This window comes from Lemur catta, chromosome 2, assembly GCF_020740605.2.
Source record: "Lemur catta isolate mLemCat1 chromosome 2, mLemCat1.pri, whole genome shotgun sequence".
NCBI lineage: Eukaryota > Metazoa > Chordata > Mammalia > Primates > Lemuridae > Lemur > Lemur catta.
In genome coordinates, this window is record NC_059129.1 from 147,238,528 (window position 1) to 147,256,220 (window position 17,693).

Below are 17,693 nucleotides of genomic sequence, written 5' to 3' on the forward strand. Positions count from 1 at the left end.
GCCCCGTCCGCGGGTGGGACGGAGGCTGAGGGCCGCGGCCGGCCTAGGTAAGCGCGGCGGGAGGAGAGGACCCCGGGCTCAGCCGGCGCCGCACCCGCTTCCGGGCGCTGACGGGCTCGTGGGGCCAGCGGGGGTCGGGCCGGCGTTGGGCGACCCGGGCGGGGCCGGGGACGGCGCCCGGGAGGCCTTCGGAAACGGAACCTGCCCTCGGACGGGCCGCCTGGCGCCGGGCCGGCGACGGTGGCGGTTCCCGGGCGACCCGGGCGGGGCCGGGGCCGTGGCGTGTGCGCGTTGCCAGGCCGGCGTTTGATGTTTGTTGCTTATGGTTGTTGCGGTAGTGAATGGTAAAAACGTTACTCGGGAGGGGAAACTGCTTGGACTGTGCGGCGTTCCCCGTGCGTGCGGGACGTAGGTTCATCCTGCGCACACACCACACACGAAACGGAGTGTGTGCCCGGTGGGCTTTAAAAACAATAAATACTAAACTCTAAAGCCCTGAAACTAGGGGACGTTTGTCCGACGAGTTTCAGGTGCCAGGCTTCGTGCTCCGTGGGAGAAAAACAGGAGGACGCCGGAGGGCTTGATGCGCCCAAGCCGCACGTTTTTGTAGTCAGCGCCGGCCGGGAAGCGAGCGGAGGAATCGCGCTGACCCAGTGCCGCCCGCCCGTCGGAGCCTCCCTGAAAGTCCTAGACGACTGACGGTGAATAACCAGTGCTTTTGCTGGGTTTTGCCTTTTAACCTTTCCACTACCATAATGTATGCGTGTATGCTACTGTTTACCAAATGTTAGAGTGAATTATTCGTAGTTCAACTCTCCGCTTTGAAATGATCAGTCTTTTTTTTAAATGTTTGAAAGTTGTTTGGAAATTTCCAATATAACGGCTTCAAACTGATAGGTATTTTTTTTTAGTATAAATCCAGCATAAAATATAACAAGTGGGTAATGTATTTTAAAATTTAAACCTCATTCTAGAAAACGCCCTGGTTTGCAAAAGGTACAGGATCCGGACAGCTGAGGAAATGGCAGGAGTCTGCAGCGAAGGGGAAGAGAACAGCCTGGGAATGTCCTGGCAGCCTCAGCACCTGCAGACTTGCTCCTGCCCTGAGCATTTCTGACATGTGGGTGCATTTTCTGTTGATTATGGATCTTTGGCTATTTGTCATTTTCAAAAAATTCTCTTAACAGAGGATCCTGACTTTGAAATTGAGTCCTCGTGGCATGTAGCCAGGGACGGTAGGAAAGGTTTTCAGTGCAAGATGTAGGGGTAGGTTAGTCAGTTTGGGATGTTGTTAATTCTGTACAGCTACTTTTGTACCTAGTTCTGTGTGTGAGGTCCTTTTACATCTTGCTCTGATTGGCCATTGTTGGCTTACGTCTGTATACAATCCTATAATGGGTTACTTAACCTAAAACAAACTTAAAACGTTATTTCCTGCAATATATAAATACAATTTATGTTTTTCTTTCTTCCTTTTCTCTTTTTAAAGGGAACAATAGAATTGGAAAAATCAGCACTTGCTCAGCATATCCCCTCCTATTGGTCTTTTGGAGCTCGGTGGCATTTTGTAGGGCCTGTGTTCATGGAGATGAACAGTCATGAATGGTTTACTCCAGGTGATAAACACACGTGGGAAAGTAAATTGAGGTATACATATCTTGGTTTTTTTTTTCTTTCTCTTCCCACTTCTGTTTACGTGGCAAGAACATATCTTGATTTTTAAAAATAATTTTTTTGAGCTTTTGTGGTCATTGTCAAAAATAAAGTAATTCATTGACTTTTTTGTGAAATGCTGTACATTTCTATTTTACATTTTAAAAATATCACTTAATTTATTTTTCAATTTTTCTTGTATTGCTTGTATATTCTACCACAAATGCATCGCTTGTTTTTTGTGTGACATTTTAGGAGCTTGCTTGAGGGGAAACAGGGAGAAGGGTAGTGATGCTGGGGTGAGTGTTTTAGCTTGTGAAGGCAGCTGTGCTCTACTTTAAGAAATCTGACATTTTAAAGTTTAAGGTTACAAAGCAAATTAATTCGTGCTTGTTTATATTATATATGAGAATTTTACAAGAGGGATTCACTAAAAAGTGCCTTCAAATAATCCCTTTATATGGTACTTACCAAACGTGATTTGATTTATGAAAAATCAGCTAGCATACAATTTAGGAACAGATTTTTGGCATACGTAAGGGTTATCAGTGTGTTCCTTGAATTATCTCTTTCCCAAAAGTGTTGGGGACAAAGTTATATTCAGTGTTGTCCCACTTATATGCCACCTATTAATGGTTGAACTGAGTGGAAAGACTCATCTGACTTAGCTGTACGATTTAACCTACTTTGGAACCTAATTAAAATAGGTTCCATTCAGTAAAATGTTACGGTCTGTTTTGTCAGGACCCTCATCCAAGATATTTTGGTTACTAAGGTACCAAAAACACTTTGTCGGCCGGGCACAGTGGCTCATGCCTGTAATCCCAGCACTCTGGGAGGCCGAGGCAGGCAGATTGTTTGAGCTCAGGAGTTCGAGACCAGCCTGAGCAAGAGCGAGACCCTATGTCTACTAAAAATAGAAAGAAATGATCTGGACAGCTAAAAATATATATAGAAAAATGAGCCTGGCGTGGTGGCGTGTGCCTGTAGTCCCAGCTACTCAGGAGGCTGAGGCAGGAGGATCGCTTGAGCCCAGGAGTTGGAGGTTGCTGTGAGCTAGGCTGACGCCACGGCACTCTAGCCTGGGCAACAGAGTGAGACTCTGTCTCAAAAAAAAAAAAAAAAAGCACCTTGTCAGATGCTGTCACTAGGCTCGTGGTCCTGCAGCAGAGGCCAACAAGTAGTTATGTACAGACTTCAACAAAATCAAAATACATAGATTTGGTCTAAAGACCATAAGCAGTAAAAACCGTTACTTTGAAATTTTCTTCAAATTTATTCTTCAGAATTAAAGGCTTGATTTTCCTAAGCTATAATTCTATTTGAGCCACTGGTGAAAAATGCTATTTTAATAAAAAGACGACTATGTGTACTCTTTCCCCTTTGTGTTAGTGCATTCACCTTTATTTGGAATCACAAGAGATAGTGAGTGAAACACTTGGGGAGCTTAATTCAGAGATCATTTTGCCTTGGTTGTGTAGAAAAACAAAGGACTTTGAGTTAACATGGGTAGAACTTACTTGTGGGTTAGTTCAAAGTTTATGTGGGAATAAAGAGGAAAGGGAGGAAGTGGCCACCAACTGTATTAAGGATAATTAATCAAGTTTAGTTTGCTTTATACTATTCATACCAGTGACACTAATTTTAGAGAAATATTATTCTTAGAGAAGGGATTTGAGGGATGAGAGCTAAGCATGCAGGCATATAAGTGGTAAAAGTATGTTCAGGGTCTTTACTAATATTTTCTCTTTTTGCACATTAGACAGAAAGCAAGAGATTATTTTAATGCTGAATATGGGTTGAGAGCCCAACTTTGGGATAGTGGGCACAGTTTTATTCCAGCGTTAACTGAATGTTATGAAGATTGAAGGAACAGCTTGAATGATGCCGTTGATTTTTTTTTTTTTTAGTATAGGCTCTTAGTTCTTCAATTAAAAAAAGAGTAAAAATGAAGATCAAAGAAGATATATTAAAAGAAATGTTTTCAGTTTTTTTTAAATCCCAAGGGCCTGTCTTGAAGGATTGCTAACTTCAGAGCATAGTAAGGTATAAAGTATATTACATCGGATTTATGATTAATGAGGACACAAAATTTTAAAATACATGAAAAAAAGTAAGTATACTGCTGGATTTTTAAAAATATTTGTGCCAAGATATGTGAGAATAAAAGTTATGATTAGAAAGTTTAATTGGAAGTTAAGGCTCATTTATGTTCTCAATTTCATTATTTAATCTAGTGTCACTTTTAAAGTGTCACTTAATTGTTCTCAGTGTCCTTTTCAGTAAAATGTCAATAGTGCAATATACTTTAGTGCAATATATTTTGAAAACTAGGTTTTCAAAATAATACTTGCTAGACTTCTTAAGCACAAAATGTTATCTAATACTCATACGTATGCTTAAGTACACTACATGGGATTTTAAAAAGTTTAGACCTTATAATCTGCAGAAGTGTGGACAACGGTTTTTAAAAAAAGGCAGGCTGAGTTCAGAGTTTTAGTCTTAGGTGACTCTGTAAATTGCATTTTCTTCTTTCTCCCTAAAGGGGTTTCTTTTGCTGTTTGTTATAAGCTTATATTTTCCAGTCTCCACTCATGATAGTAGTAAGTTTTTTTTGTTTGTTTGTTTGTTTGAGACACAGTCTTGCTTTGTTGCCTGGGCTAGACTGAGTGCCCTGGCGTCAGCCTCACTCACAGCAACCTCAAACTCCTCGGCTTAAGCGATCCTACTGCCTCAGCCTCCCGAGTAGCTGGGACTACAGGCATGCGCCACCATGCCCGGCTAATTTTTCTATATATATTTTTAGTTGGCCAGATCATTTCTTTCTATTTTTAGTAGAGACGGGGGTCTCACTCTTGCTCAGGCTGGTCTCGAACTCCTGACCTCGAGAGATCCACCCGCCTAGGCCTCCCAGAGTGCTGGGATTACAGGTATGAGCCACCGCTCCCAGCCTAGTATTAAGTGTTGAGTCATCTGTAGCATCAATAGAAAGTTCATTTGTTAAAACTCTCCTTTTTATTTTTTCCCAGCTGTTCCATCTGGGAGATTGTTTGAATTTGAGTTATTGAATGTAGTTTAATCAGAAGTTATTTCAAACAGTTCATTATAGTTTTCACAAACTAGAGAAAAATATAAATTTATCTTAAGATAATTTATGAATGTTTTTGCATTCTTGTGGGGACAATTAAGCACTGTGTATAATTTAACATTTCTGTTAGCATTTGTTCTAAGTTAGCTTTATTTGATGTGTTGTTAAAATCAATGTAGAAGGTGTACAGTCTGTTTTTTAAAACATCTATTTGTGGAATATTTTTCAAAAGGTCCTAAAAAACTTGCCAGTCAATAAACAAGTCAGAAATTTTACTGGGAAGCCTTCTAATTGAATATATAGTTAAAAGTGTGATATTGATACTGTTTTGATTGTTTTACATGTGAGGATTTTTTTATATGTTTGTGGAACTGCTTTTAAGTATGTTGTTAATTTGGTGTAAACAGAAGCCTCTCTAAAAGAAAAATTCATTTTGTTCTTAATGGTTATGTGATAGTCCTCAGACTTTTTATATTTGAAAGACATGGAAATGAGTAATTTCGTAAGCTCTTTGCTTAAAATGACTAATTTAGTTGGGACATGTGGTGTAATTTATTGTTACTATAATGTAGAGTTATCTTTATCCCAACCAAATTTATAATGGAATGGTTTGCTTTTTTTTTTTGCAAAGGTAGGAATCTGGAGTAGGCCCACAAATGGTCTGTTGAAAGCTAAGTGTTACTCCCACTGCTTCACTTGACCAGCCTGAAAAAAAAAAAAGAAAGAAAGCTAAGTGTTAGACCGAGTAAATACTATATGGAAATGGCTTTTTGTCTTATAATGACATTTATATTGTTTCTATTAGGGAACATTTCTTAAGCATGCCTGTAATTAAATAAATTGTATGTGTGGATCAAATTATGTATTGACAGATTTAATTTCTATCCTATGCTTCTCTCCCTCTTTCTCCTTTTAATAATTTCAACAGTTAGCCTCCAGCCACATGCTGTGTGAGAGAACTTTTAATGCATGACAGAGTGGTCCACGGTGGTTGTGGTGGTTTTCTAGTGTTTTCTCTGGTGGAGAGAAGAAATAATAACTATCTGAGATTGTTCTGTACCCTTAATACGTATTAAACATTGTTCGAACATTTGTTTTCAATCTACTACTTATAAGGCAAATGACACTTTAAAAATTCTTGAGACTGTTTATGTGGTTATGTTCCCCACAGATGTTAGTACTCAGAAGGAGTAGGGTAAAGGTAGAGAGAAAGGTTGTAGGGATTAGTTTAGATTGTATAAAGTATAACAGTTTTATTATAAAACATGTTAAATTAATCATCATATACCTCCTCCCTAGGATTACAGCCATGCGATTTAGTTAGCCCTTCTCACTGTGAAGAGTCAAGAGTTGTGAATTGCCAGGAGAGTCATATGTGTATCTTTAATCAGTTTTACATGTTATTGCTTAGAACATATTAGATGACTATTAGGAAGATAAACAGTTTTCACACTGATGATCATTGTTAGTGATCACATTTTATAAGTACCAAATTTTATAAGGTGGGAGAGAACAGTTGCCACAGCTTTAGGTGGGGGAAAGATTTTTAGACACAAAGTCATTGTTAAGAAAATTCAGGGTTGGCCGGGCGCGGTGGCTCACACCTGTAATCCTAACACTCTGGGAGGCCTAGGCGGGTGGATCGCTCGAGGTCAGGAGTTCGAGACCAGCCTGAGCAAGAGCGAGACCCCGTCTCTGCTAAAATTAGAAAGAAATGATCTGGCCAACTAAAAAAATATATATAGAAAAAATTAGCCGGGCATGGTGGCGCATGCCTGTAGTTCCAGCTACTCGGGAGGCTGAGGCAGTAGGATCGCTTAAGCCGAGGAGTTTGAGGTTGCTGTGAGCGAGGCTGACGCCACGGCATTCACTCTAGCCGGGCAACAGAGCGAGACTCTGTCTCAAAAAAAAAAAAAAATGAAAATTCAGGGTTATCAATCCTGGACAAAATTAGTTATACCAGTTACATTCTGTTATCTTCCAGCACTGTACCAGTTTTGAATATTCTGTGGCCATATACACCAGTATTTGTCCAACCAGGAATCCTGACTTTTAGTTTAGAAAATGTGATTATTTAAATTATAGTTTTAACTTGAATGAAAAAGCTGATAATTTATCTTTTTATATTATAAATTTTTGTCATTAATTTTGAAGACCTAGTACTATATGCTTAGTTCCCATAAGATTTATAATGTAATGACTCTATATAGATGTACTTTTTTTTTTACCTTTTATATAGTATCTTTACTGTCTCTTATCTATGTTTAGATACACAAATGCTTACAATTGCCTACAGTATTCACTGCAGTAATATACTGTACAGTTTGTATCCCGGGAGCAATAGGCTGTACCATATAGCCCAGCTGTGTAGTGGGCTATACCACCTAGGCTTATGTAAGTACACTCTGTGATGTTCACACAGTGATGAAATTGCCTGATGACACATTTCTCAGAATGCATCTCCATTGTTAAGTGACACATGACTCTATGTAAAAGTATTTAGTAATACCTGGCAAAACATAGATGTTCAATAAATGTTAATTTCTTTCCTTTCTATGAAAACCCACAATCATGAATGCAACCAGGAAGCTTAACATGTTCTCATATGGCTTCCTAAAACTGAATGTTGTTATTATTTATCAAACATTTCTTTGGATAACTACTTCGTTAGCTTCCACAGTGTTGCTTTTAGTAGTGAGGGATGTGTTAGCCCAGCCAAGACAAGTCCTGGTGAGAGTCCATGTTGTGTCACTCGACCTTTTTCATCTGCTTATAGTAAATAGTTTTGAGTTTTTTTCATAGAGCAGCCCTCACCTAAATTTTGTACTCTTCTTTTATAATAAGTAGTCTGTTCTACTTTAGTTTTCCTGTGGAGATGACTTGGTTAATAGATTTGGGGACTCATTGTGCTGCTGTTGTAGAATCTTACAAAGGTACTTTTGTGGCAGCCTCCTTTGGTTTTCAAGGAGATGACTGTTTCACCTCTTGAATATGATTCTCTACCTTGCTGCAAACGTTAATAAGTTAAATGTATATCAGATAAGAATTTTAATTCAGCTCATCATATGTTTATGTATTTAAATTTAAGAGTCAAATTGATATAATTGGTTACATTACCCATTTGCTTGGATTTGAGATGCCAAGTGATTGAAAACGATTTTAATTTAGAAGTGAATTACCTTGCTTATTTGAATGGATCATTTTTGCATAATTTGAACTAATTTAATGTGCAGTTTTCCTTTTAAATGACTTAAATGATGTCAGCTGAAATACTGAAAGCCACGTGATTAGTGGAGTCATCCTGAATATTTCTCTGTTTCATAGGGTTGGAAAATATTAAAATGCAACTTGTGAAGCAGACAGAGTCACAAGCTTGATCCTTTCTCCATTAATATATATTTTTCTGTTTTGTTCTTACCTCACTCTAGGCTGCTTTGGGTTTTCCAAAGGGATCACACTTTGCATTTGGCAATGGGGTGCCCTCCTTTTTCAACTCTGCCCTGATTCTGTGCCATTTTCACTGGATGTTTGGCTCACCTCTCAGTTCTGCAAAGGAAAAGCTGGTTATTCACTTGGTGAGTCATAGTGAGAATCCCCAAGACAATGCTCTTGATTGGGACTGAGGTTCCTTTAGCAAATGTTGCTTTTTGATGATGCCTTTTAATGAGCTTTCAAAAAATTTGGATACCAGACTACCAGCTGGAGGGGCTAGAAACTGTAATCCTAGAATAGTGTTTTTCAGTCTTCAGGTCCTGGGTTATGAAGTGATTCTGGGGATTGTGACAAACACTTAAGAAGCAATGAAATAGATTAGACAATATTAGAATATATTACGTATAATAAAGGTAATTAAAGTGACATAAAATTTTTGTATTTTGTGTGTGTGTAACTGCTTTATGATAAAAATTATATCTATTTTGTGAGTTGCTGTCCAAAGAGTTTGGAAGCCACTACCTTGTATTTAAAGCTGTCTGATGCAATCTGACGATATAGCAGTTTGAAATGACAGTATGTTTGAAATAAAAGTGTAGATAGCTTTTAGTTACGTATTTTAGAGAACTGGCAGGTTGCTTTTGTGACAAAGAAGCCAAACTCTGTCATGCTAGGGCATTTCCCAAAGGGCCAAGACCCAGTTAACCCCATGCCATTGGGTTTTGTAGGAGACCAAATGCTGTGTCTCTGAGCGGGTCTTAGGCAAAGAGTCACTTACGTAGCCTGTGGTATTGCTGCTGCCCTGCCGAGGTTGTCTGTTGGCAGTACTGTGTCTCCCCCAACCAGATCAGAAGCACCCAGTTTTCCCAAGGTCTTAGTCTGCCAGGATGATGGCATCACACTTCTTCCCCATTAGTAGGACCTGTACTACTTGGATGGCTGGGAAATTCTAATCCCTAACTCTCCTCTTTGTTAGAGAACCTCCCCTTTTTCTCCCACTGGGTCTCAGGAAGATGGGAGACAGCGTTAAAGGTTGTTTCTGTTTTATTCATACCACGTGAGTCTGTGCTTTTGTGTAAAGGCCTACTCATTTAGAGGAAAGTTCCATCCCTAGAACTAGAAAATTAATCCTTAATCAGAATAATGCAGTGTCACACTTTGAATCTGCTAATGACCTTTGGAGAGAGATGGCACATGTGTCTCCAGTTGATAGATGCCCTTTTGAGAGGATCTGTGATATCCTCACCAGGGCTTGACTCAGCTGGGCTAAAACACTTCAGGACCAAAACAGTCCTCAGGGCAGGAACTGACCCCTCACTTTTTTACTCTTCTTTTATAATGCATTTATTTTGACCTTATTATTGCTGAAAATAAACTAAACTCCTTTATCCCTGCTCCTCCCATCCCCTGTCCCGCAATCTCCATCAACCTTTTCCTATTATCCAGGTTTTTAAATATGCATTCAAGATGGCAGCCAACAAAGATTGAATCTTTACATTTTTTTTTTACATGAAACATTTTCAAGAATAGCTCTGTAACCCCTTTTCTTAAGGACCCTTTAGGGAAATTAAGGAAACAAGTAAATTTGTTAACAACATTAGAATTTCATGCTAAAATATTTTCTACAGTTCAAAACATGGCATAAGGCCTATTTAAGGGGAAAGGCCTTCTTATAAGTTGTCTTTCAGACCCTTAGATTGTTCTTAAGAGCAGTGTTATGGAGAGGAGGGGGGACCCAGTCTTTCCCCAGTGCTTAGTGTAAATGAGAAAAGTGAGACGGCCTCCCAAAGTGCTAGAATTAGTTTTGCATTGAGCCTCTCCTTGGTTGTAAATTCTTACAATCACAGAATATAGAGAAGAAAGAAACTTGGTGTTTATTCTACCTGTCTTGTTTTACATAGTAGGAAATTGAGGCTCAGAGATAGGAGGTCATTAAGATCATCCGATTATTTAGTTGATTACTTGACTAGAGTGGTTTCAGAAGGGATGCAGAAAAGTAGAAGTATTGGAGAGGCATTTGGGAATTGAAATAGTTGACCCTGAATTCGTGGTGGGCTGAGGGAGAGGGAAGATTCCAGGATGCTGCTTGGGCCTGTAGCTTTAGCATCTGTGCAAATGAGAGGCATTCGTTTTGAAGGAGAACATAGGAGGAAAAGCGTGTCTACAGAGAAAGATTGTGAGTTTAGTCTGCAAGTGCTGCATATCAGGTGCCTTTGTGAATCCAAGACAAGGTATTACAATTGGACATACACAGGAGGGAAACCATGAGAGTCTTGAGTCTTGAAAGTTGCGTAATGAGAGTATTTCCAAGAGGAAGTTATTATCATCCACAGCTTCTGTGAAGCCAGTGAAGATAAGGATGGAGGTGTGTCCATTAGGTTTAGCTGTTGGGAAGTTGGTGGTGACCTGAGCAAGTGGCATTTCAGCGAAGCTTGAGGCTGAAGGCCAGACTGCAGCGAGCTGAGCAGTGAGCGGGAGGCTAGCAAGGAAGTAGACACAGGGAATATAAAGAACTGTCAAAAAATGTGGGACACTCAAGGGGAGTGGAGAAGTAGGGAAACACCTGCAGGAGAAGATGGAGAAGGGATGATTTTATTTGATACGGGAGAGAGTTGGGCATGTTTAAGTGCCGATGGTAAAGAGCCAGTTTTTCCACTGAAATAATTTTTCTCTTTTCTGGCTTGTGGCTTCTGTCTAAAGGTCTGTGCAGTTCCTGGAAGTCGTGGAGCAGATCTTTTGGGAGCATCAGAGTTATCTTTTGCTGATCCGTTATCAGCTAACTCTTCTATCTATCTTATCTATTTATTTATTTGACAGAGTCTCGCTCTGCCCCCCCCCCCCCCCCGGAGTAGAATGCAGTGGTGTCATCGTAGCTCATAGCAACCTCAAACTCCTGGGCTCAGGCAATCCATCCTCCTGCCTCAGCCTCCCGAGTAGCTGGGACTATAGGTGCCACCACGATGTCTGGCTAATTTCTTTCTATTTTTGGTAGAGACGGGCTCTCACTGTTGCTCAGAGCTGGTCTGGAACTCGTAAGCTCAGGTGATCCTCCCACCTCGGCCTCCCAGAGTGCTGGGATTACAGGCTTGAGCCACCACACCCGGCCTTCATTATCGGCTAACTCCTGACGACCAGCTCTTGTTATCAATCTATAGGCCTACGTTCCTCTTGGACTGCTTCCCAAATGCTCCTAATCACATGAGAAGAAAAGCATCTCTCCAATTTGTTAGTGGGGTTAGAACAAAACCAATTTCCCCTTAGTTCAAATCGGCCTATATGTGAGTTCAAACTGGGAAATTAACATTTTAGACCAGTTTTTTGTAAAATATTTGCATAAATCATTATTTATGATGAATATGAATTATGTATCTGGTAACTGGCTCTATATTTACTTTACTATTATTTATTGATTACTACTATATATCAGGTACCTAGCATGAAACAGTGAGAGATGAGCTGAAAGTGTTGATTTTTAAGTATTTGATATTTTGAAGGTAAATTTCTGGGGTTTTGATGCTTTTCTACATTTTTGGTTTAATAGTCTCTGCTATGTCAAAACAATGTTCTTTAAGTCACAGCTAAAACTCTTCTTATGGACACCCTACATCCACATTCCCTTTCTGCTTCTAAAATGGGCCTTGCTGTGAGATGTTTAGTAGAAAAAATGGTCCTACTTCCTGTTGAAAATTGAAGAAAAGTTGACCCAGAATTATCCCTTGGGCTCTCTGGCCAAGGGTGTGACATCCTGAGGGAGGGGTGCACAGTCCCAGGGTGGCTGAGAATCGCCCTGGTCAGGCAGCAGTGCTGGGTGTCACGGCACCGACCCAACCACACTGCTCCCGGGGGCTGGCCTCGGCCGTGTCGTCAGCTGCCCGCCTCTCTGGGTTCCTTCTCCACATTGAGCCTGCTTCTGGCTGCGACCTTTCCATGAACTTTTCTGCTTAGATTAGCTTGAAGGAGTTAAGGTTGTTTGCCCTCAAGAACTCTGACAGATTCAGAAAGTCACCATGGAATAATAAAGCAACTAACAAAAACATTTATTTTCAGCTAACGTTTGTGGACTGTAGGTATTATGTCAAATTATGTCAAATCGTTTCAATAAATGGTATCACCAAATCCTCAAAATAGCAGGCATATGGGTCTGTTTTTTCAAGAATCACCTCAAGGGCCGCCTCGTCTGCGAAGGCTTTTCTGACCTCTGGCAAATAGACTTGATTCTTCCTTTGTGTCCATTCTGTGTACTGTACAGGAGAGAATTGTGTATGTATATATAGATGTATTTATATGTAAAGATGTATATAATATAGATGATATATAATCACATAAAGATGATATATAAGAATGTAATATGTAATACACAATAAAATGTATATACATATTAAGTATATGTGTAATTTTTATTTCCTTACCACTTATTATGCTCCTACTATATGTCAGATACTGTGCTTAGCAGTTTATTCACATTATACCATTCACACTAGAACCCTATAAATTAGATTTATTATCTACTTTACAAAAGAGGAAGTGAGAACAAGAAAGATTACATAATTATTTCAAGATGCATCTGTGAGTTGCAGAGTTGTGATTTGAACACGCTTTGTGTTGTTTTGTTTTGAAATCCAATGCGTCTGCTCTTAACACTCTGTGTGCTGCCTGCCGTCTGTCACCACACTTCTGTGGGTAATGCTTCCCGCTCAAACTGGACTGAGGCAGAGCCTGCATTTTACTTGTCTTTTTTCCCCCCTCAGTTGCCTAGGAGGAAGGCAAATCCGTCACTTCTGCCACTTCACCCTTTCCTGTGTCCGCAGCAGACTTCCCTAGTCAACCAATGATTTTACTTTGTCCCAGTGTGACATCTGAAGAATCCATCTCCCCTGTTCCGTAGGAAGTCCCTCCTCAGTGGTTAGAGATAAACCCTATTAGCCATTCCTGGCCTAGAACAATGCCTCTCATGCAGATGTGCTTAGTAAATTGTAAATGTGTTGCTACTTTCTCCATTTTACAGGTGGAGAAATGATCATGATGACAGAAGTAAATAAAAAGCCATTTGGCTGCAGATGTCAGGGCCCACTTCACTGGGTTTTTGTGAGGACTGAGTCAACCTGCATAAGTCTCTTCAAATGGTGTCTTGGCACAGGTAAGTTAGGTATTTTTATTACCACTATTCAAAACACAGAGGTTGTATCCGAGAGAGATAAATCTCCTGAGACAGAAAGGATGCTGGTGAGTGTCGGCCTGGGGGAGGGAGCCTTTGGTTCTCTAAATAAAGTGCTCTTTTCATATTAATATGTTGCTTTATAAATCAGGAAAAGGCCTTCCTCACTGGAGGACAGTGTGTAATTGTGTGGAGCAGATGGAGAAGCGCTTGGCACCTCAGGAAAACAAGCAAATTGTTAAAGTCCTCCGTAGTTTAACAAGCAGTTTATGACAACAATGGATTGTAAACAATAGGAACTTACTGTATGCTTAGTAGCCTGTTCCTGTATATAGTAAACATGACTCAAGGGGAGGGATGGGCCAGAAGAGAGCTCTTGAAGGTTCACGGAAACTTCTCATCCTGCACTTTGGGTCTGTCTTTACTGACTACAGAGGAAACTCAAAGACTTGAGAATTGGGTCTATTAGAAGCAGAGCAATGTTAGTCGCTTGCAGACAGCTCCACTGCGCTGGTGACAGCCACTAGTCTAGGCTGAAGAGACCTTAGGGTACAGTGGTAAAATCCTGGTCAGAACAAATAATACCTCCGATCTTCCACTGCTGGTCTCTGCAGTTTGCTTTATTGATAAGTCTGTAAATGCGTTGTAGCAACAACCCAGTTCGTAAACAGCGCCACCTCATCGCTCCTTAATAAACAGGAAGATATTAATAAACAGCTGCCTCTTACTTTAAGGCAACTTGACAGAAGAATTTAGCTAAGAACAAGAATTGCACAAGATGGTATTAATTTATTACATGTTGTTCCTTACATTTGTTTGAAAGGAATTTTGAGGTCTTTGCTAGTGTCAAAGCGGGAAGCCCAGGAGTCTGCCAGCGCCTTGGAGCCCTGGCTCCGATGTAGATGATTTTAGCACCATTTTAGGTTACAGATGTCAGAAGATATACCACGGAAGGCCCGTCATAGCAAAAATGAAAAAAGAGCCAGTACTTTGATTGCTGATGCCAAGGTGTTACCTGTAGTGGGGTGGGTCCTGGGCGTGGGGCCCCCATCTGTGGTCTTAATAGGAGCTCGCTCTCTCCAGTTTCCATTTGCAGTGCTTGTCTTTTGAGGTCTTGTTTTGGTGATTATTTTCTATCATATATTTATCCATATTCGTTTCAGGCTAATAATATTTTTGTTTAAATGTAATACGTTCCCTACATTTCTAAGGCTGATTTTACTGATCTGAAGTTAATTTCTTTTCCTTGAGGAAGGTAATTCCATTTTTTGCCAAAGACTCAATGGAAAAATTCTGTATTCTACACAATTCTATCAGTCTTAAGAAATTTGAATATTCTGTATATTAATTATAATTCTACTTGCCGTAATTCTGAAATTGAAATATTTTATATGTGCTAAATATTTACCATTTGCCAGGGGAAGTGAGCTCCTTACTTGTCTCCATTCTGCTCTGTGCCCAGCACTGCCCGGGCTTCCTTACCTGCTGGTGCCATCCAAGGCACAAGCAAGAGAAGCTCAGCTCCATCTCTCTCTGGGCTCACTCTGCGTTTCCCCCTGTGTTTCCCCAGCCGGCCTGGGTGTGCTAAGGGATCCCGCCATCTCTGTTGGTTTGATAGCCCTTGTCCCGTCCACCTCTTCGTAAACAGCCTCTTCATTGAACTCTCTTCAGGTACTCTCTTTAAGTTGTTGAGTTTCTTACAGACCTGACTGATGCATGATTTAGGTGTAGAAATATGCTCACAGAAAGTATATTGAAGATACACATATGACACTTTGCATTCATAGAGTAAGTTTATTAAATAAACTGAATTCAGTAGGGTACACTTGGGAAACAGCTTTCTTCTTCACGTTAAAAACATAATGTAAAACTTTTAAAAATATCTCCACAACTAACTTAAAATGGTGTTCTTTTGGACTTTTCTTCCTCACTTCTTGAAAACAGCTTCAGCAGGGCCATTTGGGGATATTATTGAAGAGTGGTGTTTTCAGGTATTAGGAAGCCCAGTTTAGTCTAAAGTAAACCTTCCATTGTGCATACAACTTAAAAGTTTCCTGTAAGTTCTCCACCCTCTGCCTAGCTCAATCCTGACCCAAAGCTTGGGGATCAGCGGTGGGAAAGAAGGGCAGTATCTGTTCTTTTACCGTTGTCTTCCCGTGTTCACCCCAGGCTCCTAGATTGTGCCTCTTGGTATGTATCCACTTGGAGAATAAGATACCAGCCCCGCCCCCCTTCTGACAAGCACCAGCATTCTCTGAGTGATTCACCTGAAAGTTTTCCTCGGTTGGCTGAGGATGGGTAAGACCATCCCTATCTCATCTCCACATATAAATTCACCTCTGCAGAACTTACTTTCTAACGAATCTCTACTTTCCTCTTTCACAGGATGCTGGGAGGTGAGCAATGGATAATTTTGGCTTCCTCTGAATAATTCCTGAGAGGGCTTGTGTAGTGCCTCTGTGGGAGGACATTGTCACCGTGTCAACAGCTTTGAGGCTTAGCTAAACTCATGAGAGGTAGGGAAATGTCTGATCATACATCCTATTGTTTGCATATATTAAAAGGCATATTGAGAGAATAAAAACAGGATTATTAAGTGGAAGGAAAGTGAGAAGAAGAAAAGATTATGGAGAAAATGGAGTGAGAGAAAAATCAGGGGAAGTGGAGAGAGAGAAGATAAGACCCTAACCTGGATATTCTGAAATTCTTGCCAATGTCCTGCCTTGCATTAATTCACTCTCAGCTACACTTGCCCGGGGATGCTAAAGCATATTTTATTTGGAAAGAATCTAACAGTAAAATAAGTGATAACTTTAAAATTAAAAAAGGCATTTAGGAACACTGTACTAAATAGCTAAAACTAATTTTTTTAATTATAGCAGACATTGAAGTTGTTCTACCGTCCATTTTCAGTTCCCTTGAGTGATAGCCATGATGTTTAGGGGAGGGGTAGACCTCATCTTCAGATCCAGAGGAGGGCTCTGATTGCTCTAAACCACTTCGAATAATCCCATTTCCTTGTCATAGTGATTGACACAGATTTAAGTCAGAGAATGGTACTTCCCTAGTTACATAAATTGGATCAGGGATAGTCCAATCAGAGTGAAACTTGGAACTTTCATATGGTGGTTCTAAACACTGGTCTTGGCCTTTGCCGGTTCGATATGAATGAGGAACCACCATGAGTGTGAGGCCAGCCCTAGAACAAAGCCACCATTTTAGAGGCAGGCAATACTGAGAGAATTGCAGAAAAAATTATGCCAGGGCTTGGACCATGCCATACCTGATGACATTCCATAGATAACACGGACTTGAGTATACATGTGACCCTTAGGGTGTAAATGTCTGCGTACAAGCAGAAATTCCAGATAGTATTTCAGACTTTTGAGGTCTGAGTCAAGGGCTCCACAGACTAAAGGGGGGCTCAGGTAATGTCTGAGTTCCAGATGAAACACAGAGAAAATTTCACTGAGGCAAATATATGATAGGAAGAAAGGGCAAAGCTAGAAAATGGGATGGCAGGGGAGGGCAGAGGGACCTACTGGGCTGGAAGGTGGGGGAGGAACCCCTTTGTGATTCTCCTGTGCTCTGTGGTGCAGGCGGGACTATGGCCAAGCACGGGCGCCCTCAGGGCTCAGTTGCTTCAGGCAGCCCTGCTATTCCAACAGTGGAGAATAGTCTGCTTTCTGAACAACCATACTGAGCCATGGCTGAGCTTCAGCTCAGCTTTCTCTGATACTGAACCCAAATTCACCTTTCCGAGTGGTTTGGGGTTCTTTCTGCATCTGTGTTACCAACCCTCTGGAAAAATAAAGACATCCAAAAGGTAAGGGACACCCAAAAGGGATGCTGTGCTGTTGGTTCCCATTCCCACATCTCTAAATGAATCTGGTTGGCTAGAGAGTGATGGATCACTATTCTAGAGGAAGGGGTTGGGCAGGTCAAAGGTGAGTAGGATGAAGTTTCCACCTTTGGTTCACAGGCTACCAGTCTGGGTGTGGTGGAGAGTTCCAGGATAGAAACCCCAAACACGGTGATTCTGTGGTTCTGGATTGGGATATTTAGAAAGTATGGGTTCTCTAAATGAGAACAGTCTCTCCTGACACTTGATTGTCAGTTTCCATGTCAGGTGTCACTTGACCAAGCCTTCCTTCCTGGAGAGCAATGTTGAGGGTCTCCAAGCTCTGTCTCCAGGATACAGGGTCCTCTGAGGGAGCAGGTGTGACTTGGTGGCTTTTGATTCTGTGTCCCAGCCTCTCATTCTTTCCTTTTTGTTCTCCCATCAGGGCAGAGCCAAGAGGAGAAGGAAAGGTGGGACACTGAGAGGTAGGGTTATACCTATTTGACCTGAGTGCTGGAGAGCCT

The 17,693-nt window shown here is 40.8% G+C and overlaps 1 long non-coding RNA gene across 1 annotated transcript; it reads left to right on the forward strand.

Annotated features, from left to right (window-relative positions):
* The first annotated feature begins 205 nt into the window (after positions 1-205).
* On the forward strand, positions 206-2,508 carry LOC123633476. The gene is made up of 3 exons (XR_006733602.1): positions 206-701; positions 975-1,120; positions 1,490-2,508. It is a non-coding gene; the product is annotated as an uncharacterized LOC123633476 (long non-coding RNA).
* Positions 2,509-17,693: the final 15,185 nt, after the last annotated feature.